We start from the raw sequence: 24,444 nt of genomic DNA on the forward strand, positions 1-24,444 counted from the left end.
CACTCATGTCTAAACTTTCCTGGCTGCCTTCAAGGGCAGAGTCCTGGTCTTCCTGTTTCCCCACTACCTAACTCAGCTGCCAATCCACCTGGTGGAGATAAATTAGCATTCAGCCAGAAGGTATAGCCTACGCCAACTCACTCATTCTCAGCTCCTCCTCCAGATAGTACTGAATAGAAAGCCTTTTGAGAAAAAAGTTACTGAGGGCTTTAGAGGAGACTGTTTATAATGAAAATAATCATTCTAAAAGAGAACAAGAAAATGAACCAAAAAGACTCCCAGGAGGCCCTGAGAGGCTGCACGTGCCCACCGGGCTCACAAACACTTTGAGTCCACAGGTGGCAATCCCAGACTGTTGAGTGCTTTATATAAAGCCTTCCCATTTGATTAGAAAACCATTTTAGTTATGCCCAGCCAATCTCTGTCCCATCCCTTTTCTGTTAAATGTAATTTTTCTTTTTTTTTTTTTTTTTTTGAGATGTGGTCTCACTCAGTCACCCAGGCTGGAGTGCAGTGGCATGATCTTGGCTCACTGCAATCTCTCTGCCTCCCCGGTTCAAGCAATTCTCCTGCCTCAGCCTCCAGAGCAGCTGGGATTACAAGCACACATGACCATGCCTGGCTAAATTATTTTTAGTAGAGATGGGGTTTCGCCATGTCGGCCAGGCTGGTCTCAAACTCCTGACCTCAGGTGATCCACCCACCTTGGCCTCCCAAAGTGCTGGGATTACAGGCGTGTGCCATTGCCCCAGCCTGAATGTAATTTTTCAATGAGAACATTCATATTTGTCCTCCTGCAGAACTGCAGAGCTCCTACAACCTCTCAGGTGACTTGTATCTTAATGACTACTCCAGTGTCCACTGCCTGGCCAGCAAGGTCTGCTCAGAGTGAGGAATGCAATTAGTTTGCAGCATCTGAAGAAAAAGGCTGTAAAAGTTCAGGAGAGGAGAAGATGGGACGTCTGGGCTTAGCAAAATGCCTGAGAACTATCTGAAGGCAGGATTGCTTAAGGACCCACATGCTTAAGTTAAAATAATATAGTTCCCTCTCCTTTGTGCTAAAACATTTCCTCATTCACTGCACCAAATTCTCACACCCACACAAGATTGGCTGGGATGAGGGCTTCATTATTCTGTTTTCAGCGGGGGGAAAAGATGCTCTGTTCTCCCTAGTAAGTTTGCTAACTGCTACTCTCAGAGGAACAGTTGTGATACGCAAGGCTGACTAAAACTGAGGCTTCCTGGGGGCTGTGATATGGTTTGGCTGTGTCCCCACCCAAATCTCATTTGAATTCTACTCCCATAATTCCCACATATTGTGGGAGGGGTCTGGTGGAAAATAATGGAATCATGGGGGTGGATCCCCCTTACTGTTCTCATGGTAGTGAATGCATCTCACGAGATCTGATGGTTTTATAAGGGCAACCTCTTTTGCTTGGTTCTCATTCTCTCGTCTGCCACCATGTAAGACATGTCTTTCGCCTTCCACCATGTTTGTGAGGCATTCCCAGTCACGCAGAACTGTGAGGAGTCCATTAAACCTCTGTTTCTTTATCAATTACCCAGTCTAGGGTATGTCTTTACCAGCAGTGTAAAAACGGACTAATAGAGGCTGCAAGCAAAGTTCTTAGGGTGGCAGGACAAGGGACCATCTCGAAGTGCAGCAGGGGCCTTCTGCAGTGGTCTGTGCTCTGTGAAGTGTACCAGTTTGGCGAAGTGTACTCAAAGGCAGGTACCTACTGAGACATCTGTATCAAACGGGAAAGAGATCCTCATGACAGAACTCTGTTAACCACAGGGATATGATGCACAGCCCTCCTCGGCCTGGCATCCGTTGCTATTAACCGTAATGCCTGCTTCCACAAAGCCCACTTCATAAACCAGGCCTTCACTGCCATTCTACGTAAACGACTTCTCTCCATGGGCCACTAAATACGTTTCCCTTTGAGAACACCTGACCTTACTATCGCATCCCTGGTGATTGTGGATAATCTAGACAGCCCTCTTGATGTTCAGAAAACGATGACTGGCACAAAGGTGTGCAAAGTAAAGCCTCTTCACTTAAAAAAAAAAAGACAAGTGAGAATCCTGCAGAAACCTACATTAATACCATAGGATAGGGAGCAAAGAGGAGTTTCTAAATGGCTGGTCTGTGGGAGTCAGTCCTGTGTACGGATTCTTCCCAGAGCCCTACTTTGAAAAGGTAGAGTGAAGGTCCTCAGCAGAGCCGAGCCAGGGTTTGTCACTTAAATCCCGGGTCTGTCTTTGGCAGCTTCCTGCTGTCAGCAGGGAAGAAAGTACATGTGAAGCCAGAACCACCCAGTGCCCATCGGCTGGATCACCCGGACAGAAACGCAGGAGCAAAGTTCTTATCTACCTGGAAAGAATAAGGGAAACCGGAAGGACGTCGATCAAGGCGGCATCAAAAAGCTCTCAGTCCCCATCCTGATGGGAACAGCACACCCAAAGAATGAGGCCAGGACAAACAATGTTTCGAAGAACACTACCTTGCTTACTCACCCTGGTTCTGTTTTTCAACTTTATTATGAACGTTTTCAAACATAGATATGAGTTGGCAAGAACAGACAATGAACACCCACATACCCAACACCCAGATTCAACATTTGTTAACATTTTCCCATATCTGTTCCATCAATCTGTAGCATACACACTCACACATTTTCTCAAATATCTGAAAATGAGTTGCAGATGTTTTGACACTTCACCCCTAAATACTTTAGCATACACCTCCTAAAAATAAGGACATTTTCCTATATAACCACAACAAGATTAGGACACTCAAGAGAATGGACAATAATCCCCTTATACCCAAAGTCTAGTTCCTACTAAAATTTCCCTACCCCTGCACTGTTTTTAATAGCGGTTTTCTTAAAACCATGACTCAATCACGGCTCATACATTGCATTTGATTAGGTTCTTTTAGTCAAGGATAGTCTTCCCACCACAACCTATTCCACCCCATCCCCATTATTTTCCCCCTGACATTGACTATTTGAAGACACTGGGCTAGTTGTCCTACAAAATACTCAACAACCTGGATTTGTCGATTTCCTCATGATTTCATTTCAACTTGTTCTCTATCCTCTATTTCAGAGAAACTGGAAGTTACATCTAAAGGCTAGACTGGTAGATTCTTGGCTGATCTCTATTTTCATTCTTGCAGTCTCCCTCAGACACATGAATCCTGCAAGGGTCAGCAATATGGCCTCCATCCCCATTTCTTCTGCAAGGATGAGAGGATTGAGAGAAGTAAAATGTATGTGTTTTTGCCTTCCAAGAGTTGGAAAGACCCTCCAGAGTGCTGCTTCTTAAAGTGTGGTTTCCTGGACCATCTCCCAGAGAATGACAGCTACCTGTTTCAAAAAGGACGTTCCTGGTCCCCAACCAACCATTGATTCAAACTTTTTGGGTGGTGCCAGAATCTGCATTTCTCACAAGCTCCCAGGAGAGCCTTTCACAGAAAGTCCACTGTGAGGCAGCATGGAAAAGGTCGGTTCCGTGGTATTGGCGAAGGGAGGTAAAGAGCAGAGGCAGGAGGACTGTGGCCTGGCTCAGTCAGGACAGACCCAGGGGCCAGATCACTTGTCCCCTGCACAGCTCATGATGCCTCCCAGGTCACAGGGCCCAGTGACTATAGGGAAACCAGCTGTTCTCCCAGCTCATCTGTTGTCTGATAATCCTTGTACAGCATGAAACGATCTGCCCAAACATTCAGGTCCTTTTCTTCAGAGGACAAAAGCAGCTTTCAGAACTGGAAGGATAGTGCTGGCACAAAAAGCACAGGACCTTGCATGACTTAAAAAAAAATGTACCAAAGGAGGTTCTGAAACTCTCACTCTGGCCACCCCGTAAAACACACTGACTACAGAAATCCAGACATCTTGATTATATTTAAGAGGACCCAAATGCACTAACAATTCTATTATTCTTTAGGGTACAGTCTTACATGCTCAACACCTCCTGCTTTTGCCAATTTCCTTGGCTCAACTTCCGATCGACTCCTCTTTTCCATCCCACCTCTGACTTCTGGGAAAACTCTGAATCTATGGTTCCCAATTAGGGGCAATTCTGTCCCCATCCCAACTCCGCAGGGGACATTTGGCAATGTCCGAAGGCATTTGGGGCTGTCACAGCTATGGGGGTGGGGGTGTGTGCTACTGGTATCTGGTGGACAAGGGTGCTGCTGAACAAAAATTACCTGGCCCCAAATGTCCGTATCATCAATGTCGAGAAACCCTGCTCTGGGGGCTTCTCACAAAGGGCAATTTTGAATGTACAGGAGCAACTTAAGATGATTTTTAAGATCTATTTTTAAAAGGTCTATTCTGATGAGTATGTCTATAATGTGGACATTCACAATATTTACTAACTTAAATATATTTTTAGTTGTTTTTCTCCATTTTTAAAAAACGCCATGCTAGTTTGGATGTCCAAGATGATAGGATGACAGGGCCTGGGGCCCCGGAAGCCAGGGCAGACTGACTCAGAACCTCGTGCCTTGAGCCTGTCTTTCCTGGGGTCCTGGGTGGTCTCTGCATCACACGCTAAAGTTAACTTCTGTTTTCAGAAATCTCTATTCTGCGAATGGCAAAATGGGGCTCCCCACTCATTACTGTTACCTTTCTTCACCTACACCTGAGGGGCCCGGACACGGGTTCAGAAAACTAAACGGTTGGCCACACGGCTTCTGCTTCTTTCAGACTTCTCTCCTCCAGAGTCGGGCTGGTCACTCAGGAGGTACTCAGGTGGCCGTGGCCACCCCACATCTCAGGGAACCTCAAGGACCCTACGAGGTAGACCTATAAGATTTTCAGGCTTGCTGATTCTTACCTGACCCCTCTTAAAAGATGCTTCTCTTCCCCTTGAAACTATTGACATTCTCAGCTGCCTGGCAGCCCCTCCCTCCAAACACACCTGAACAAGTCTCTTTTTTTCTGGGCATGGAACCCCCAGTGAGCTCTCTGACCCCATGCTCACTGTCAAGTTTGTTGTTTAATGCACTCATCCTGGCCAGTCATAGGTTTCTTTCTTGATGCCAACTCCAACTCCTCCTGTATCCAATTAACCTACCTCTGGGCACCCATTTCTAGAGAGGCCATTTCCCCTCCCATCCTGAGGTATCTGTATTAGTCTGTTCTCATGCTGCTAATAAAGACATACCCGAAACTGGGTAATCTATAAAGGAAAGAGGTTTAATGGACTCACAGTTCCACATGGCTGGGGAGACCTCACAATCATGGCAGAAGGCGAATGAGGAGCAAAGGTACATCTCACATGGCAGCAGGCAGGAAAGCATGTGCAGAGGAACTGCCCTTTATAAAGCCAGCAGATCTCGTGAGACTATTGACTATCATGAGAACAGCATGGGAAAAATCCGCCCCTATGATTCAATTACCTCCCATTGGGTCCCTCCCATGACACGTGGGGAGTATGGGAGCTACATTTCAAATGAGATTTGGGTGGGGACACAGCCCAACCATATCAGCGTCTACAGCCAGAGATGGAAGGTCCACTTGTCTGGTCCTGTTTTCTAAATGATTCCTTCTCTTCTAAAGCCCACTTGCATATTTTATGTTTGTTTTCCCTCTATTTCTACAAATGTCTTCATCTAAAAGCTCTTTAGGCAAGTCTTTCTTTATGTGTCTGTCCAACAGGCAGGAGGAGCTGAACAAACCAATCTCTAAGGGAGACACTAAAATCTGATGTAGCCCAGATCCCATAAGCCGGGGTCATATGCCTATGCCTGTACAGACCATGGGGTCGAAAGCATTTTCAATTTGTTTACATGAAATTAAAACTTGAATTTCAGGAGTTGCCTTTTAATGCCACTGCTTTATGGGAATTTTAAATGAAAGGTGTTTTTCAAGCTTATAATGAGTTCTGTGATATTAGGCAAAATATAAGTCTTAAAGTGAACCTCTTGTGTCTTCTCAGGATAAGAGAGTTTTAATTAAGAAAAGTAACAGGCCGGGTACAGTGGCTCACACCTATAATCCCAACACTTTGGGAGGCCAAGGCGGGCGGATCACCTGTGGCCAGGGATCAAGGTACCCAGGGTTTTCCAACTTTCCCTAATGAGAATGCCACATTCGAAACTGTAGAAAGGTTTATACTTTCTCCATTCATTAACTATAGGAATTCCCCAAATATTTAGGATTCATACTACGCTTTGAAAACAGATGGGTTTCAGTGTAGCTTCCAACGAGATGCACACTCCTCAGGGGAATGTGAGCTTGATGCGCAGCTGCCAGTAGCCCTAGGTACTTTGGAATACAGAATGATCCTTCAACTCTGGGCAGCAGCCTGGCCTGCAGGACTGAGCCGGTGTAATGACTCAGGAATGTGCCAGCTGGGAGGAGGTGGCCCAATGAGTGTTCCTCACTGCGGCCCAGATGAAGTCACTGCACGCTCAAAGTTCAAGATGGTCACAGAAAAACCCCTTTTTAAAAGTCTGAACTCTTGTACTTGTTCATATGATCCCAGTGTCCTCTTTCTGGGAAGAGGGACTTATTATTGTAGCTTCTAACAATAGTGAGGCATAGTAAACAGAGATAAAGTTCAGCTGGATGTCCCAGAAGCAGTGAGTATGTGTCAGGAAACCAGGCCTCTTAAAAACAAAGCAAAAGCCTGGGGCAGAAATGGCTTTAGGTCATTTCTATAAGAGAGGCTTCCCAACTCCCTGTTCCCCAGGTGCTCACCTGAATGGGCTGCTAAGCCAGGTGGGCAGAGGAAGCCTGTCCCATTCCGCGCCCAGTGCTATGGACTCCCAGGGGCTCCAGCTACCTTGCTCCCCAGCATGAGCCAGGCTGGAGAAGATGACCACTGAGAACCCACACAGCCCTCCCTAAGAGAGAGACGCGAGGCAAGAGAGCCTGGGGGAATCCACAGAAGAGAAACTAGACTGGATTTTGGTTAGGTGATAAAAAGGAGCATGTCCCTGGGATGCTGACAGATACTTCTTTGAGGTGGTTAGGACAGACCTCATCACAGCAAACCATTTCTCACAGCCCTGATCACCTGAGGCCTCGCAAGAAGTTCCTTTTCTCTGTACCCCACAAGTGGGTGGCTGATAATTCTGGGTTCCAGTATAACATGGCAACAGCCAGAATCTGCCTCTGGGGAGGATCTGTCAGGCTTCACGAAGGGTACACAGGACAAAACCCCTCGCCTCCACCCCTCCAGGGCAAGGAGCTCATCCAGAAAGGCAGCATGTAAGAATGACTCAGTCTGGAGGCAGACTCTTCATCTGAACCCTGGTTCTACCAGGTCCTCAGTAGTGACCTTAGGTGAAATTGGGCCCATGTTCCTTAGTTCCTGTGTCTGTAAAATGGAGTAATAGCCTACCACATAGGGATGTTGTGAGGATCAACTAAGTTAAAATAAGAATCAAGCTTAGAACAGCACTTAGCACATGGCAAGCACTCCATCCGTGTGGACTATCCCCCTGCAACAGGATCCAGCCTCCCCATCCCTTGACCCGGCATAAACACGACCACTTCTGGGGTCGTGTCTCAGGCACTCCTTTTGCCACTTAGATCTTCAGGTTCTGGAGCCCATCTGGCAGGTAGGTAATTAGCCTTTCCTTCAAATACTAATTTCCCCCTGGAAAAGGCGTTGTGTGGCGGAAAGGATGTAACACAGAGCTGGAACGGCTTCAGTGCTATAAATCACGCTCTAGCATTAACTAGCTCTGTGTCTTTGGGCAATAAACGTCACCTCTCTAAGGAGAGTGTCCTCATCTCTAAAGTAGGGGTAAGGAAAGTCGCTGCCACACTTTTCGGGTGGAACACAAAAACTATGCACGGAGGGTCAGGCATAACTGCAGGTGCCAAGACATAGTAGGAATCATTACTATTACCATCATATTGGTCAACATTCATTTTTCTGCTGTTTATCTCCCCAAGGCCACAAAAACACCTTCTATTATCATTCTAACTCTCTGTAGAAGGAAATTTGTCCAATGGCAAAGTAATAGGCAAGGGAAAACGACCACTAGGCAGGCAGGCAGGCAAACATGGGTCCCAACCCAGGCTCGGCTCTTGGCTAATGGGTGTGTGACCTCGCACGGCTCCACTGCCTACTCTGGCTTCAATGTCTCAGGCCCAAAGTGAAGGCGCTGGACTTGCAGATCACCACTGTCACTTTCAGCTCCAAAAGTCAGTCATTTCAAGCATATGACCACCTCTTCTACCTTCTCCCAGACTAGAGGCTCCTCTCAGAGCAGATGGCTCCATAAGACCTGCTCCTCTGGAGACGGAGGTCTCTGGGTGGAAGGAAGAGGGGGAGACCCCACAGGTTACCAGGAATGGCAAGGGACAGCCATGGCTGATGGAGAGCTGAGCATGGCCGGGGCACACCCGTGGGCACTACACAAGGGGCTGGCCCAGGGCCCTGGCCAAGGGTGTGGGCTGGCCTGGCTCCCTCTTCTGCTCATATGTTTTTTTTTTTCCTGGGGTGGGAGAACCTAACTCTGACTTCTATTCTTGGGAATATGGTAGAGCATCCCCCACTCCGGTCTTTGGGCTAACTGCTAAAAATGAGGTCCCCCCTGCCCTAGGCCACAGAGATGGACCCTGCCTTTAAAGGACCCCTACTCAGTTTTGAAAAATCACCAACTGTTCCTTTCTGATATACTTTTGCTTCCTGTTTCAGACAAGTAAAATGCTTGGAATCATTAACAATTTGATAGCTGTATGCCAAAGGACATGGCAGAATACAAAGTTTTAACCGTTTTTAAAAGGATTTCTATTTTGCTTTCTTACATATGTCAAGAAAGGTGCCAACTGATTAACACGTACATATCAATTGGAATTCTAGAGCTGAAAAAAGCCAGCACTATGGGAGATTCCTTTTTAAGTGACTTAGCTTCAGGCAAGAGTCAGAAGTCATATCCCTTTCATTTCAAAACATAAACTGTATGAAACTGTCCTACAAAATTAACATTTGCTATTTATCCTCCATTCCTCAGTGAATTATTAAAATCAAGCAGTACAATTCTCTCATCAGTTACAAATGGCACCAGAAGGCTGATTTACATCTATCCAGGGGCAATTTCTGATGAGTATTTTTATTAATGATCTAATAAAATGTCTTGTTTTGTTATCAACTAAATGATTCAAATGATGTTTTAAAATCTAATACTCCAACCCAATAGTCTGGTGATGAAGCTACTGAGCTGACATTAATTTAAAGTGATTTGTAATTTTATTTGGCATTATCAATAACACCATGGATAGATTTAAATTTTAAGAAAATTTTGGCTCCCATGCTGTCAAAGGCAGTATTTTATAAGGTTCAGTAAAATTGATCTGATTACGATGATAATCACCAATAGCAAAGGTCAGGGGTGAGAGGTTCTGATAAGATAAATTACTTGGCAGTCAGCCACGCATATCTTAAATTGACAAGTCGGCTGAAAGTTTGGGTTGTGAGAATAAAGCTATGTCAACAATAAGAATGACCCAAACACGTCCACTTTCAATCCTCCTAATTTCCTAACTTTTGTTCCAATCTGCCCTTTAGCAGAGATGGCTATTCATAAAAGGAAGTGCTGAACCATCTCAGGCCTTTGTGATAGGGGCAGGAATGAAAATGCGGACCTTCTAAGGCTGGCCATGCGGAGGAGAGCAATAACTCTTTGCTGTGTGCAGATGCGACCCCTCCTCCCACCCCAGGAAACCAAGGGCCCGGGCTCTTAATAGGCCTGATGGATTTCTGAGGTAATAACAGGTGAAGCTGCATCAATTCTGCAAAAATAATTTTTCCCAGAACCCAGAATATTTGCTTTTTCCTCTCTTCTCACTAAACCTCATGCTACTTGAAAATAATACTCATTAAACATCAGCTAAAACTAAAGCACTTAAAAGCAGTCACATTGGCCAGGCGTGTTGGCTCACAGCTGTAATCCTAGCACTTAGGGAGGCTGAAGCGGGTGGATAACCTGAGCTCAGGAGTTCAAGACCAGCCTAACCAACATGGCAAAACCCTGTCTCTACTGAAAAAACAAAAATTTAGCTGGGCATGGTGGCGGACACCTGTAGTCTCAGCTACTCAGGAGGCCGAGGCATGAGAATCGCTTGAACCCAGGAGGCTGAGGTTGCAGTGAGCCGAGATTGCGCATCGCACTTCAGCCTGGGTGACAAGAGTGAGACTCTGTCTCAAAAAAAAAAAAAAAAAAAAAAAAAAAATTTTTTTAAAAGGAGTCTCTCATATTGCTGACCTCCCAAACCAGAGAATTCACATTAATATACATTTGCTGACACCTGTTTATCACTGTGATTACTACAGCCAACTTTCATCGAGCCAAGCTCTGAAGTTCTAAAGTGGCAAGGCAATCCAGACACCTCTAGAACTAATACCTTGTTCACAACTGATTGTCCAAGGTTGAAGCACTCGACAGTGGCGGGGGAGAGGGAAGGCAGGCAAGGAGACCTGAAGATACTCTTACTGCCCTCCGGAAACTGTTATTAACGCTGGAATCAGGAAATACACAGACATAATGAAGACCTGAGCCGCTGAACACCATAACTAGGTCACTGAGAACGCAGTGCCTTGAGGTGGGTCGGGCAGGACCGAGGGGTGAGAATCTTGAGAACACCAAGATAAGGTCTCATCAGGGATATAATATCTGGGAAGTAAACAGATGGTTAATTCAAATGGGAGAGTTGTAGTTGGGGGGAAAAAGGGTTGAAGTTTTTCTGCGTCTGTTGTATAACCCCAGATGGTTGCATAAAAACACTTAATAGAAGTCAAAAGGGTTGGACCATGCTGACATGGCTTATGTTCTCAGCAAGACAGAAATGGCTGATAACCCATTTCTGGTGTGTGCACGTGTGTGTCTGTGGTGTGTGTGTGTATTTCTGCAAGTAAAAATGGAAAATGAAGGGGCGAGTGATTTTTTAACCCAGGCATATCTGCTAGCTATATAGTATGATGAATTTCAAACAGAAGAATGAAAACTCACCTTATATTCTCACAGCCCCTCATACCCATTCAAATTCACTTTTTAACTCACAGGATTATTTGTGCACTCTTTATAATGGTTTACGAGGAACGAGAATGACCCTGAACTACTTTAAGTATGTTAGGCACTCAGGAGACTTGGGAACTCTCAGTGTACAGAAAGCCCAGGGTAGGATGGAGCTCCCCCACGGTGAGGGTGTAGCAGAAGGCGGGAGGACCAGGATGTACCCTGGGGATGCTATCTGCCCGAGACAGGCAAAAGGGGGTAAATCTGCCAAAGAGACAGAGGACAAGAGACAACCTGCCAGACAGACAACCTACCAAGGATGAAGAATGAGGGGGGATGGTCCTAGAAGGCAATGGCGAGGACAGAAGGAGGGTGGCGATGGCCCACAGGGGCCAATGGCTGTCATTGACAGTCACACCCTGAGAAACAAGCATTTCCCCCTAAAAAGAAGTAACGAGTCTAGCAGGAACTGAAGTCAGTCTTGCCGTGGCCTGAGATACACTTCAAAATGTTGTGCGCTGCATTTTAGCTGAATTCTCAATTTCTCAACCCCGAACATTTAATTAAAAAAGTCCCAAGCAGTACTTTATCTGAGGAGTCATTACAATAAACAGGCAGTTAGCACAAGGTCAAGATAAGGAAGAATGTGAACAACACAATGGTGTAGATGCTGTGGAGGGGCCGGGCAGGGGGCTGGGGGGAAGGAAACGAGCCGGACAATGCACAGATGTCTGTTTTCGCTGCCAGGAGTTCAGACAAACAGGAAGACCTTAAACTTCTCCAACTGGGAACACTCGGTTTTACCTGATGAGCAGAGGGGCTGAGCACATGACTAGAAACAGAAACAGAAGGTTGTCATTAAGGCGACAAGGCTCGCTCCACACAGAACCCACACCCAGCCTCGTTCTCAGGAAAACCCAAGCCTTGCTCACTTTGCACCCGGGTTATGCTCCTCAGCCTCACGGCCTTTTCCCTTGAGCTGCTCAGTGAGGTCTTGGGGCACACTCACTCATGGGACCCAAATAAGCCCAAGACACCAAGTTTCACAATTTTAAAATTTCCTGCTGACATCTAGCGAGAATTTATCTGTATGCAGCTTCTAAATGGGAATCAAAGAAAAAACGTCTGGCGTAATTATTCAAACGTCACGCTCTGTTCCAACAATAATATCACAATGGAGGTATAAGAATTGTTAGAAATCCCGCCAGGCGCAGTGGCTCACGCCTGTAACCCCAGCACTTTGGGAGGCCAGGGCAGGCGGATCACTTGAGCTCAGGAGTTCAAGATCTGGCTGGACAACATGGTGAAACCCCATCTCTACTAAAAATACAAAAATTAGCTGGGCGTGGCGGTGGGCACCTGTAGCCCCAGCTGCTCCGGAGGCTGAGGCACGAGAATCGCTTGAACTCAGAAGGTGGAGTTTGCAGTGAGCCAAGATTGCACCACTGCACTCCAGCCTGGGGCACAGAATGTGACCCTGTCTCAAAAAAAAAAAAAAAAAAGTTAGAAATTCTCAGAATCTCAAAAGTTAGGAATCTCATGAAATGTTTTCTCTTTGGAAACAGTTACATATTTCTCTCCCTATTGAGTATTTTTTAAATGCTTGAAACTACGCAATCAATAAATATTTCTTGAAATAATTAAAACTTTAGAACATTGTGTTCTGGTACCCCTTGGTATTATAATACTTGGTACCCCCTGGGTATTAAAGCTAAAGGTTTCTAGATATAACAGCGTTTCTCAGCTTCGGTACTTCTAACACTTGGGGCTGGATAATTCTTCGCTGTAGGGGCTGGTCCTATAAACTGAAGGATGGTTAGCAGCATTCCTAGCTTCTCCCCACTGTATGCCAGGAGCGATCTCTCAGTCGAGGCCAAAAACAATGTTTTTAGACATTGCTGAATGTCCCCAGGGGACAATCCTGCTCCAGAAGGTAGGGTTGAGACCTAGGGCCTTAGATGGGGGTCAAGTGCTGACTACAGGACACACTGGCAGAATAAAGCAGGATAACCACTAACCTCCCTAGACCTCCATTTCCCCAGCTATAAAAGGAGGATATCTTACAGGGTAGAGATGAAGACTAAATGAGAGAAGACACGTAAAGTGCTTTGCACAAAGCAACGTCATGCACAGAGTAAGCATTCAGTAAATGGTAGCAACAGTAATGGTTAAAGAAGAGAGTCGCAGATCCATAACCTTGGAAAAATGAATTGAGCAGGTCATTCGTGGGGTCATTAATAAGAACGAACGCCCACACAGCTCACATCTAAGCAGTCTGTACGGGGCACACATGGCTAGTGTGTTAGAAACACACGGCCACTTATTAACACTCACCTTGATAAAAATCAAGTTGTTTTCATCCCTTGGAGGATAAAGGGGGGAGTAGGAATAAAGAGAAAAGAGATGAAATGGGAAAACGGCTACAGACTAAGGAGAACTATCCTGACACAAAGAGGAAAAGGTAAAAAGTGTGCACCTTCTAAAAACTGCTTGAAGACACAAGTTAAAATAAACACGCTGCGTTTGGGAATAGGATACCACAGTGAGAGCTGGGGAGTATCTAAATAGCTGGAAATGGCCACTGCAAGGTGCCGAGGGCAGTTGTGAAGGAGCTAAGAAGAACAGTAATATGGCTCAACACCAAAGCAGCAGGAAAGTGTGAGCACGGTAGAGCCTCCTCTCTGGCCAAGCACTGCCTTCCAGCTTCTTCCTGTCAAAACCTGAGCCTGCTGAAGAAGGCAGCAGAGCCACCCCGGCCTCCCCAAGTCCCGTGCCAGGGGCTTCAAACCTGGGTCTCTCCCACTAGCTGTTCTTTGGCCCCTCAGTGGGAAACGAACAAAGCCCCCCTCTCTGCCTCTTCTGCTGGTCTCTGCAGCCCCGGCCCACCCCACCACTCTCCAGAGCACTCCGTTTTCTTGCCTCGCCACTCCACCCCACACTCCGAGTCTGTGTGTCACATACCGGCTGGGTGTGGGCAGACTCATCGGAACACAAATACTGTGAGTCAATCAGCACTCAAACCTCCTTGGGTTTAGAAATAGTCAATGACTTTTTCTGGTAGCTAAGGTCTAAAATAAGCTATTAAAAACAATCATCTTGACTTTCTATCTGAGTCACAGCGAATGCAACATTAAATTGAAAATACCGGGAGGGATGGCATTCTGAGTTTTACCTGATATAAATGATGAGTTGATGGGTGCTGACGAGTTGATGGGTGCAGCACACCAACATGGCACAAGTATACAACAAACCTGCACGTTATGCACATGTACCCTAGAACTTAAAGTATAATAATAAAAAAAAATACCTCCTAATTAGCCACTCAAAAATACAACCCAGTCTTTGTGAGACAAGGCCTGGCAGCATTTACTGAAATACTGTCTTTGCAGTCTTCTTCTGGACCCATGTTATACTTACATCCCAGTGATATGCAGTTATCTATTCTGTCATTCAAATGCACCAAATCGTTCCTTCCTCATCAAAGTAAATTAAATCACCCAGAATAGCAGTGGGCTTGTGCCTAACGCTTAAGGCCACACACTTTAACATTCAACAATGCACCCCAACCATCTGTAATCTTCTGAGCCCAAGTTGGGTCCACACAAAAACCCAGTAGAGGTGAGCGATTTTTTTACCATGATATGCTATTATTATGTTACTGTCAATTGCATGCACCTCAAAAACCAAATGAGGAAGACAAGACAGCTCTCCACTCTTTCCTGAAGGTGACACAGCACCCTCTATGTGACCCCAACATCCAATCAAAGACATCACTGTGGCCTCACTCTCCCAGGGAATTTTCACAAAATAAAAACATCCATAGTCCAACGTGGAAAAGAAAACTATTTGATGTCAATGTAGCAGGACCCAACAGGTAGTTGAGGTTAGAAATGTGAATAACAGGCAACAAATACAGTTGACTTAAAATACCCTAAACTATTCTGAGAAACTCCAGAAGGTTGAATGTTAAATTCGCTTTGTCAGAATTAATTTGGGAAATATTTGGTCCTGCTTGAGGGAGAACTCCATTTCCCAGGCCAGCACTTTGTCAAGTCACCATTTCCATCGCTGGCTCATGTCAGTGAGCAGTGTGAGTGACTAAGTGTTCCTCTCCCGCCTCGGAGGGGAGGATTAACATGGGGCCAAACGCCTTGGAGACAGGAAAACAAACGAACCCAGTTACTATGTTTTTAACTCAGTTCTGTCTGGAAATCAGGAAGCAAGACTCTGAAGATCAAGCTTCGGGAAAGCTCTTAATGCTGATGAAGAGTTTTTGTTTTTGTTTTTCAGAAGTTCAAATGAGAAGTCACTGAGAGCCTAGAAGTAAAGAAGGCTAATAAATGGCAACCTGACTTGCAGATTGCCCCCTGGGTGGTAAAGTCGACAGCCGCTGCTCAGAATAACTTTTAACTCAAAAGGATCAGAAATTTGGACCAGCCTCCCATCTCGTTATTTCACCAGACCCTTTCGTGTTCACAAACTTTGTATATAAAGTCCTCTGACTGGAAACAGAGCTAGAAGGCCAGTTTCACTGTACTTATAATGAAGTCAAGGGATGAAGGATTTCAGATTTTACTTCACAAAGAAAAAAAAAGATTGTGAAATTTTCAACTTTTAATATTACAACAGTTTCTAGTCCCAGCAAAAGACAGACTAAACATCATCATTCAGCTGGGAAAATTAGCTACCCATCTTGGTCCCCACCCTACCCCAAGCTTTATTTATTCAGATACATGACATTTACCGAACTGCCTGGATAAGAACATGAAGTCAGCAACACCTCTCCTTCTGCATCCTGAGGAGTGTAAGCGATTAAGAGTAACATCCAATAGCCATCTATCTCTACTGTTTATTTCTCGTTTCTCAGTTCTGATAACCTTCCTCGATTTTCTGAACCTGGAGCTGCCAGCTATTTCCCATCTCTGAACCACCACTCTCTGTCTAACATTGGATCTCTCTTTGGCTTAACTGTGCTCCCAGCAACATAAAACAATACTGAAATGCTGAAACCAACACATTTCATGTGGGCATTTAGTCACAGAACTGTACCTGCTATGGGCTTCCAAGTCCTATTGTTCTAACTCAACTCTGCTGGCACACTCTCCATTTTACGCTCTAAGACTGTCCTTTATCGTGGGGGTCCCCAACCCCCAGGCTACGAACCAGTCCTGGTCGTCTGTGGCCTGTTAGGAAGTGGGCCGCACAGCAGGAGGTGAGTGATGGCGAGCCAGAATGACCACCTGGGCTCCGCCTCCTGTCAGATCAGCAGTGGCATTAGATTCTCATAGGAGCACAAACCCTGTTGTGAACTGTGTGTACAAGGGATCTAGGTTGCAGGCTGCTTATGAGAATCTAATGCTGATGATCTGAGACAGTTTCATCCTGAAACCATCCCACCCCACCATACATAGAAAAATTGTCTTCCATGAAACAGGTCCCTGGTGCCAAAAAGGCTGGGGACCGCTGCTTTACTGTATTCATGTTAACTCATTGCCGTGTTTGTACACTGGTTATAGAATGTGTTTCTGCAGCAATAACTAACAATGATGATGCCATTTAGAGGCCCTGCCAAAGCAGCAGGCCCAGTGAAATATGTGTACCCGCTAAATGCACTGCCCTTAACTCCCTCACAGCTGGCAGGTAGGTGCTATTATGTTTCACAAATAGGAAACTGAGGCACTGGCCATTTAAGCATATCTATAAATACAGAGCATTCCCTTCAACACCCGACACAGTCACAAGCATCCCCATTCAAAAGATGTTAATAAATACTGACAACCAAGATACGTCTATTTTAACCAGCCTAATGCTAACAGACAAAAACAGCTTGTTTTTTGAAAGCCAAATGTTAACTGGCAGAGCCCTGTCAAAGGCAAGTATTTTCACACTTTAAAAGTTTTGCCAGGTATGGTAGCTTATGCCTGTAACCCCAGCACTTTGAGAGGCTGAGACAAGGATTGCTTGAGGCCAGGCGTTCAACAGCCTGGGAAACATAACAAGACCACGTCTCTGCAAAAAAACAAAAAACAAAACAAACAAAAAATTAATTAGCCAGACCTGGTGGCATGCACCTGTGGTCCCAGCTACACAGGAGGCTGAGGTGGGAGGATGGCTTGAGCCAGGGGGTTCAAGGCTGCAGTGAGCAATGACTGTGCCACTACACTCCAGCCTGAGCAACAGAGTGAGAACTTATTTCTAAATACAGAATAAGAATTAAATTAAAAGTTTGCCCAGACCAACACCTGGAATCCTGTAGCAAATGTCTTCATATGAACTGAAAAGGACTCTTACTGGTGACCTCGCTTTACTGTCACAGTATTCCTGTGGAAGGTTGAAAAGCAGAGATAAAGTATAACACATTTCCCTGAAGCATGAAGCCACAGATTGCCTCTGGAAAGCATTTTGCAGTCTAGCAGTAACAGCAGGTTGGTGCAGGATGGAGCCGGGCCATGCAGCGAGGCTGGCATGTAGCTGCATAAGAAAATACTCACACTTTTTTTTTTTTTTTTTTTTTTTTTGAGACGGAGTCTCGCTCTGTCGCCCAGGCTGGAGTGTAGTGGCCGGATCTCAGCTCACTGCAAGCTCCGCCTCCCGGGTTTACGCCATTCTCCTGCCTCAGCCTCCCGAGTAGCTGGGACTACAGGCGCCTGCCACCTCGCCTGGCTAAGTTTTTGTATTTCTTAGTAGAGACGGGGTTTCACCGTGTCAGCCAGGATGGTCTTGATCTCCTGACCTCGTGATCCGCCCGTCTCGGCCTCCCAAAGTGCTGGGATTACAGGCTTGAGCCACCGCGCCCGGCCATACTCACACTTTTTAAAACAGAAAGCATTATATGACGAGACAGATGAAAGAATTTGTGAAACAAATCATTGAATTTTTGCAATATTAGAGAGTCTCAAGGAAGGAAATCATCTGACAGACTGAATCATGAATTTGTGCAATGCAAGAATTTATGAAAGCATTAGGGTGTGAATCATCCCCACAAAATGTTTTTTAATATCTTTGCAAAAATCAGGCTCATGAATGTACCAACTCTTCCAACAGCATTTGTCTTTTTATTTCAGGTATTAACTGATTTACAACTTATAAGAAATTACAATATAATTTACCTGCAAGACCAAATTTGTGGAAACGAGAAGAAGAAAGGGGGAGAAAATAAACTAGTTCCCAGAACAGAAGATTGGGCAAATGCCATTTTGTCCATGCCAAGTTAAGCCATAAGATCCATTAGGCATATTTTTAGTAAATTACTCAAGGACACTCCAATTCATAGCTAAACATCATCAGTAAAACTTTTTTTTTTTAATTTTTAAATTAAAAAAAAAATGAGTTTCTCTGAAATACAAAGTGACTGTTAAAAGTTATGAAAAAATTCTAACCCATGTCTCCAATAATCAAATTATACCATTAGGATTTAAAAACAGAAAATTAACCATTTTTGGTTTGACATATACATGTGGCTTTAGTCTACTGTTTCTCTAATACTTCTTGTAGAAGCATAACCACTAAGAAGGTTCACATGAAATCAGGTTGAACCATAAACAGCCATCCCAAGAGATTTGTCTACACATGGAACAGGGTGCTGGGGAGTGAGTTCTCCCTAGATATGATGTATTTATTCATTTATTCCCTTCCCCAAAGGGCCCATCATGGAGTGAGGTCATTTGCCCTGAGTTCTATAGCAACTGATAAGACCTTGAGAGTCAGTGGCTCTTCCCAGAAGTTCCACGCTCCATGGCTGCTGACTCTGTACCTATTGGGTCAGGCCTTATTAATCACTTTTACAACATGGACCCAAACTGACCATAAGCCTCTGACCACATAAACTCATCCTTGGTCACCAACAGCACCTGTACCTGCCAGAGAATTCCATATGCAAATATGAAGATACGACTGCACGTTTATTCTGGAAGGATTAGGATTGTTTCTCACCAGTTCTTGGGTGGCAGAAAGAATACCCTACAGGCCCTGCCTTGACAACGGTCTCCCTTCAACTACAAGTTTGCTCATTTCATCACCAGCAATGCAAGGATTTGGGTAAGCAGAGGGCAACATTTCCTTGGCAGAGACTGCTAGGTTCCTGCCCAATACCCATTCTCCCCTTCTTCCTTAACAGAACCGATGGCCGGGCCTGGCATATAGTAGGACTCAGCAGAGGCACAAAATTTAAGGGGGTGCAAAAATGGTTTAATCATGATAAATAATACTTCATTATACAATATTCTTAAAATCAAAAATTTAAAAATTCACAATGGGCCAGGCATGGTGGCTCACGCCTGTAATCCCAGCACTAGGTCGGGAGTTCGAGACCAGCCTGATCAACATGGAGAAACCCCGTCTCTACTTAACATACAAAATTAGCCAGGCATGGTGGCACATGCCTGTAATCCCAGCTACTGGGAAGGCTGAGGCAGGAGAATCGCTTGAACCTAGGAGGCAGAGGTTGCGGTGAGCCGAGATCGTGCCACTGCACTCACTCCAGGCTGGGCAACAAGAGCAAAACTCCACCTCAAAAAAAATAAAAAATTCACAATGAACAAAATATCAATTTAAAAAATAAAGATAGCGTCAGCATTCCTAATTTTTCTTTTTGTCTCAGGTTCCAGAATGACACTGCTATACTGAAGTAAAACATTCTTTACCTCGATGATTGAGTTTCCTGATGCCCTCTTAAGTTATGCACCAAAGGTGAATGTCTTACTCACCCCACCTCAGTCCTGGCCCTGAATAAAACCCTACTTGATGGGGTAGTAATGGGCCCGGCTCAAAAGCCTATAGGCATTTCTCAACCTCCTCTGCAGACACAGTGGTCAGTGAGATTCAAGTGAAGGAGACGGGGGCAGGCTTCTGTGAAAGCTTAAAAGGGATCTGACTCAGCTTCTTTCCTGAGACAGGGCCTGGATCTGTCACTCAGGCTGGAGTGCAGTGGTACGATCTCGGCTCATTGCAACCTCTGCCTCCTGGGCTCAAGCGATCCTCCCACCTCAGCCTCCTGTGTAGCTGGGAGTACAAGTAGCACCACCGTGCCCAGCTTTTTTTTTTTTTGACAGAGTCTCACTCTGTCGCCCAGGCTAGAGTACAGTGGCACAGTCTTGGCTCACTGCAACCTCCACCTCCCAGGTTCAAGTGGTTCTCCTGCCTCAGCCTCCCGAGTAACTGGGATTACAGGCGTGTGTCACCATGCCCGGCTAATTTTGTATTTTTAGTAGAAATGGGGTTTCACCATGTTGGCCAGGCTGGTCTCGAACTCCTGACCTCAAATGATCCACCTGCCTTGGCCTCCCAAAGTGCTGGGATTACAGGTGTAAGCCACTGTACCCAGCCTAATTTTTGTATTTTTAGTAGAGATGGGGTTTTGCCATGTTGCCCAAGCTCATCTCGAACTCCTGGGCTCAAGCAATCCACCTGCCTTGGCCTCCTAAAGTCCTGGGACTACAGATGTGAGCCATTGCACCCAGCCCTGACTCAGCTTTGACCTTGGCTTTTCTCCTGCTAAGAGATGTGACCATAAAGGCTCCAGCAGTCATCTTACAGCCATGGGGGACTTAGGGAACGAAAGTCCTGCGCTTTGATGATGGAGCAGAAAGACAGAAGGAGCCCTGATGACATCATGAAGCTAACACTGTGGTCCACCTACTTCGGGATCTCTTGTTATATAAAACTTTTAATTTGTTTAAAGTACCATCATTAGGTTTCAGTTAATAACTGATACATGCAGTTCTTCACTGAGATACTATAAATCCTTTTTTAAAAAATAATAAAACCATGGCCGTCATTTAAATGGGGCTGTTCTAGAGAAATGCCACCGAGAGGCCACTCTTCCACCTTATTAACCAAAACACCAGCCTTTTCACCCTGACAATTCTAGGGTCAGTTCACTATTGCGATGTTCGTTTCACTGGCCTTTCAAGTAATGTCAGAGGCAAAAATCAGGGAGGGGCGAGGATTAGAAACGTTTCCCCCGATGGTGAGCCAGGCTGACAGCACGCGGGCCTGCTGCACGTGGACGCACCGAGTGAGGCCCGTGGTGCCAACCACCCTGTCCTGCTGCAGACTGGGCGGTGGCCACTGACTTCAGGGACCATCTCTTGTCCTCTCTCCTCTCCCTCTCTGAGTCCACTCACAGCCTTACTGGTGTGGTGGAGTAGACCAAACCCTCCGCCTCCTCAGGACACTAGGGATTTACTGCTCTACGGGGGTGAAAACGAACTCCTTAGGTCCAGGTCAGTGCCGTCAGCTTTTCACAAGCCAAGATTCCAGAAGATGTCTCCCCCATTCTTGATACCCAACAAAAGAGGAACACTACTATATGAAGACAGAGGCTGAGGAGCACTGAACACTGAGCCTTCACTGCACGATGTTTCTAAACAAATGAAGCTTTGTTCTATCTATTAGGTATGAGAGTAATGCCAACCATATGAACAAAGTGCTGCCTAGTGAAATTCCTTAGAAGATTTATGATAAATGCACATGAGAAGAAATGGTAATGAACAAGTACTAGTTTGTAAAAAGTCCTGTTCATGCTGTGAGAGTAGGGGATGGGCGGTGTAGGACGCTATGGAAAAGGTAAGTACAAGCACAGCTCTTCTATCTCCTGGAACAAAAGACAGAGGGAAAAACGCCCCCTATGGCTAGAACGATGTCAGTGCTTGAACTAAAGGCTTATAATCTAAGGTCAGAGCTCCCTTTTCAGCAGAAGAAAAGCAAGTATCATTTACATTTCTCCCTGCTTATATGGGCTAAGTCATAAGCCATGTGCCAAAACCCTCATCTGCAGGATCAGTTCTGAAAAGAGAAAAAGAGCTCTGCCAAGCATTTATCATCACCTAAAATTGTTGCTTTTCATTCCCAGAACTGAAGCTGTTTTATTGAATTTTTTAAACCTGAGGTCCACCGCTCCCCTCCAAATCTACAGGCCCTGCCTCAGGTTTTAAACCATTGCCCTAAGAAAGAAAAAAGATGCCAGAGAGGCTATTAGTACAACAGAGGGGTGGAGGCCTGAGCCCTCCTGCAGCCCAGCAGAGATGCCAAATGCTCCAGCAAGGAGCTTTGTGTGACCTTCCCGGACCACTCAGGAGAGCAGGGCTCCACAGGAAGGCCCAGCAAGGAGACACATCCAATCACCGATGCTGGGGCAGGGAGAGAAGGGATGTGAGGACAATGACAGGAGGGTACACGTCGGGGGCTCTCGGGGGTCCAGAGACCTGGCTGTAGAGTCCCCTGGAGTCCCTCCTGGAGGGACAGCAGAGGGGGTTCTCAGGTGCCATAGGTCAAGAGAACAGGAGAGGCGGCCCCCGGGCCTGGGCCCTGCAGTGTGCTCCACAGAGAGGACAAGAAGCAAAGGCCTCCTGGGAATCACTACGACGCCGAGAGGGAGGAATGGCCTGGGAGTTCAGGGAGCTGCTCCGTCTCCAGCCGCGTGTCCTTGGGCAGGCTGCACTGCTCTTCCAGGGCCTCAGCGGGCTCCCCCACAAAGGACAGGGCTGTGAGCAAGCGAGCGGCTATAGGACCCTCACAGCTCCAGTGTCTGTGACTTCCCAGTTCCACGGCCTCCACTGCCCTCCCCGGCGCTGACTCACTCTGGTGCCTTATGACTGCTGGGTTTTCTTTTCCTGACTCAGTGCAAAATAGGAACAGAAAGGTGGAACTCCAGACGTGGGGCCCATCTTCCCTCCTTTCCATGTCACTGAAGTGGCTCCAGGGCCTCAAGGGAAGCAATGGCCTCAGCTTTGGCTTCCAGGCCGTCACCGAAGGTCCAGGGCTTCCTCAGCTCAAACAGGCGGTGTTTTGTCAGGAGGCCCCACCAACAGCAAATGGTGCCGTGAAATCACAGCAAGTGCCTCCACTCCCAGCCACCACTGCCGTCCTGGCAAAGCTCCCTGGTCCTGTGTGGGAGTGGGTAAAGGCAGGGGCAAGGCCTGGGGAGAAATACTGCCAAAGTCACACGGCCGCCTCAACTTCAGCTTTGCAGATCTTAGAATATTATTCTTTGCCCTCTACTGTAAGTCCACGGCAAAAACTTAAAAGCTTTAATGGCGTTTTGTCATAAGCTGAACAAGTTTGTTGGAATGTAGGGAAAAAACCCAATGACTTCTTAGGAGGAAAGAGAAAGCCCATTTTCTAGTGTCCCATAACTGCTCCCACTACATTTTCGTTCTTTGAATCCCACAAGAGGAAATGAGGCTTCATCTGAACCCCAAGCCACACCACAGGGTCAGACATGAAGGAGTGGTGTCGCCAGAGCAGGCCATTTGCTGAGGGGCTGCACGGACAGTCCTAAACTGGCACTACACCGGGCACCCAAGTAGGTGGGGGCCTGGCCTTCCACCCGCCTCCTCCCTGAGCAAATCAGGGAGGGCAGACACAGACACAGACAGACCCACCTTTCATTCCCCAAATCTGGAGCTGCCTCCCTTCCCAGCTCACCCCCTGCTGCCTGCCTCATCTCTCAGTGCTTCCCAAAGGGAAGAGGGGACTGTCCACGGTGGCCAGCGTGAGGGGAGGAATAAAGGAGAGCAAAGACGACCTAGGACCCCCTCTCCCACCAGAGCCACACAAAGCCAGAGCAGCCAGGGGACAGTAAAGGGGCCAGGAGAGAGAAGACCCCTCCCTTACCATCAGCCCCCAGCGCTGTCTCCTCCCAGGCCTGCTCTACCTGCTAGCTCAGCTCCCACCCCGCTGCAGATGCTTCAGTAGGTGGGTGAGGCTGAGACCCGCTCCCCACCAAGCCTGTGGCTGGGGGCGCCTCTGGAGCTCCTATCTAGCCCCGACACTGTCACATGGCCACAGCTCCCTTACAGCAGGGGGAACACCTTGGGGGCAGGCAGGCTGTGGTTCCTCCCGGACCTGACCTCAACATTTTCATACGACAACAGGTGCCGGACTCTGACATGAACTCACGACAATCTATAGATTAGAATCAAAATCACAAGTAGGAACCCCCCAGTCTCACAGTTCTGAACATCAGAATAACTGTTCACAGTTCACAGGGACCAAGGCATTCTCTATGGGGACGTGGGAGTCACACGGCATGTGGGACACCCGTGCAGAGGTATTCCTGGCCCTCCTTCTATGAAGACCGCCAGTCACAGCTTCCACACCAAACCTAACTAATGCTTACCAGGAGTCCATACCAAGAACAGACTAATGCAATAAAGTCTGGAAAAGGCCCCAGTGGTCGAACGTGATCCCATGGAGAGTGGGGGGATCAGAAATAGCTCACGGGATGCAGAACTCATTTCTGGACTGGGGAGGGGAGGATGCCATGTCCAAGTGGGGATTGGTCGCAGCACTGTAAATGGCTGTTGCCTCTACTGTCCAGATGCAAGCAGTCGGCTGGGCGCCCAGCAAAAACACCCATCCAGAGGAAAGCCCTCCAAGAAAAGAGGCGAGTGTCACTTACTCTTTGCCTGTGGGATAAATCTCAACAGCTCAAAGAACTAACTCAAGTTCTG

At 46.5% G+C, this 24,444-nt stretch overlaps 1 protein-coding gene across 7 annotated transcripts in view; it reads right to left on the minus strand.

Annotated features, from left to right (window-relative positions):
• LHFPL2 (LHFPL tetraspan subfamily member 2) overlaps window positions 1-24,444 on the minus strand; it is a 167,709-nt gene that overhangs the window by 33,470 nt on the left and 109,795 nt on the right. Inside the window, exon 1 of one of the 7 annotated variants that reach the window (XM_078004164.1) lies at window positions 5,227-5,320. The exons of the other annotated variants lie outside the window; for them this stretch is intronic. The gene's annotated coding sequence lies outside the window, so the exon portion shown is untranslated. Of the gene's footprint in view, window positions 1-5,226; window positions 5,321-24,444 lie in introns of those variants that run through there. 7 annotated transcript variants of the gene reach the window in all.

This window comes from Macaca mulatta, chromosome 6 (assembly GCF_049350105.2).
Source record: "Macaca mulatta isolate MMU2019108-1 chromosome 6, T2T-MMU8v2.0, whole genome shotgun sequence".
Classification (NCBI taxonomy): Eukaryota; Metazoa; Chordata; class Mammalia; order Primates; family Cercopithecidae; genus Macaca; species Macaca mulatta.